This window comes from Sphaeroforma arctica (assembly GCF_001186125.1).
Source record: "Sphaeroforma arctica JP610 unplaced genomic scaffold supercont1.921, whole genome shotgun sequence".
In the NCBI taxonomy this organism is placed as follows: Eukaryota; class Ichthyosporea; order Ichthyophonida; genus Sphaeroforma; species Sphaeroforma arctica.
This window is the reverse complement of record NW_014039637.1, coordinates 1-2,402: the sequence shown is the minus strand read 5'-3', so window position 1 is coordinate 2,402 and position 2,402 is coordinate 1. Positions and strand designations below refer to the sequence as shown.

At 42.2% G+C, this 2,402-nt stretch overlaps 1 non-coding gene across 1 annotated transcript; it reads right to left on the bottom strand.

Moving 5' to 3' along the window:
- Window positions 1-42: 42 nt before the first annotated feature.
- Window positions 43-114, bottom strand: SARC_30203. Its single transcript has one exon. It is a non-coding gene; the product is annotated as a tRNA-Cys (tRNA).
- Window positions 115-2,402: the final 2,288 nt, after the last annotated feature.

Below are 2,402 nucleotides of genomic sequence, written 5' to 3'. Positions count from 1 at the left end.
TATCCAAAAAAAAAAAGTGAGAGAGCGACTGAAAAATGTTAGAGCGGAATGCCGGGTTCGAACCAGCGACCAATAGATTTGCAATCTACTACTCTACCACTGAGCTAATTCCGTTCATGTAAAAGGTTTGTTGTAATATCTATTATATACTATAAACACACGCAAGTTTTGTTTCAACTTCATATTTGGCTGGGAACCCACAAACTGAGGGAAACGATAAGGTACTCTCACCAATGATGAAACAATTGCACGGGAACAAATGCTTACTACATTACAGGCGTGAACTGAGGTGAGTGCGAGTGGACAAGTGTAGAGTTTGAGAGTGGCTGATAGGCTACGACCAAAGAAAACAATAGACTTCTTATTTTGATCGCAATTCTCTGAACTAGGTAAAAGTCGTGGGATGAGGGACTGGCATTGAGTCTTTGAATATGCGTCCATCACATAATCATTTCTGAACGGGGTTTTCTGTTTGTGGTATATACTTGTGTGGTACGATTTTACCTTATCATGTATCATTGCTTGTCATTGATTTATTCGCTCGGTGTTCCCAATACTGACCCAAGCAGGTTGCGGTACACATCGAGTGGGTCATTGCATTTTGGTCCAATAAGTCCGACAACGATTCCCGAAGACTCTCTTGCTCATGTTCCGGGTCTTCTTCATGTGGTATGCGAAGTGATTCCCATTGTGCATCAGTTGGTATAAGTGCATTTATTATACTTGCTAGGTATATGCCCAGATACGGTAGGATGTCCATACCCAGTGTGACATATAGATGTTTTTTTGTTTGGGAGGTCGAGTACATCAAGCAATTAAATGGTATTCTTTTTCCATATTGTATCACATACTTCTGCTGAGCCTGTACGTTGTACTCGCGCATCGGATTGTTCTAGTTGAATGTAGCCTGGTTGCGCTTTGACTGCCAGGTATGTCTCAGTTAATACACTTCGGTCCTTGCATGAGCGTTGGGCTCCTAAATATATAAATGTATTGTGTGTATTTCTATTGATTTGTATGTCTATGTGTGAACCTTGGCCTCGTGGGTAATAAAAAATAAAAAAGATGTGTAAGCGATGTCATTTGCATTTATGTGTGTGCATTCACAATATCCACCATGTCAGCGTATCTCGTCCAATACTTGTATCTTGCTTCCTTTGGTGATGGCTAATTTCCCCACGTGGACAAGTTGAGATTACTTTGCTGCACGAGATAAATCATATTCTTATTTATTTCATTCCCTCTTAGGACACTTGCTGAATGCATGAGGTGAGGGATCTGCACCGAATTGCCGGCATTGCCCTAGCCCTCTTTGTGTTGGGTTGTTATTTCCTGTGCTATGGGACGGCCTCATCCTTGACCTTCTCCTTGTGGTACCCCTCCTGTCAGTGAACCCCCTCCTATATTGTCAAGTTTTGGACGTTGTCCTCGAGGTTCTTGACTAGCTACTTTCTAACACGTTTGCGTTATGTTCGAATGCAGTCAGCTTGTGCTATGATTGATTGTCTGAACAGATATTCTGTGAGTTTATAGTAAACCTTCTCTGATACGCAGACAAATGCCCACTACTCCTGCCAGGCTTGGTTTGCGCTTAGATTAGTCTACCTGGTTGCGCTTGCTGTCCGTAAATCGCCAGTGACAAGTAACGTGAGGCTTTGAGAAGTTGCAGATTGATGGGTTCTTTTGCAGTGTTCTTATAGCGCATTTTAAGCACAAGCGTTCTGCTCGCACCTCTACATTCATTCTGCTGTCACGAAAGCCGTTCAGCCACTTCTCCAGCAAGTAATTTACTGGGGTTACTGGGGTTCTGCGCAAATTGCCGAAAAAAAAGATATTCCAGTCCTCGACATCTTCCACGATTATTGGAAATTCCGCAGTTTTGTGAGTGCTGTTCTCGATACTTCAATCGCGTCAGTTTGTCTTAACAACTCTTGTACTAGTGAGTGGTATTGTACCAAGGGCATGCTACTGCTCGAGAATAGATCTTTCACAACAGACACAAATTCTATTGTGTAGCGACAGTCTGATATGCTGACATACTTGTTGACTGGCCACTTGGGGAACGTACCCATCTTGAGTGGGTTGTTCATCTCAGGATCAGAGATACTGTCCCCTTCATTTTTAAATATTAACAACCCTAGTTTGCTAGTAAAATCACTGATTGCAATGCACCTATAGTGATCATTCTTATCGCAGTTCTCCGTATCTTTATTGCATAGCTTTGTCAACTATTGATCCACTTCTGATATCAATCGTTATGGTTGCTCTGCGTGTGCTGCATTTCCAAGTTTGTGTATGTCAGTGGTCTTTTCACCTTCATTTTATCCACCAATATGGCAGCAATGTATGCACTGCCATCGTGGATGGTCGGATCGATTGACACGTTGAAGTATATATATATT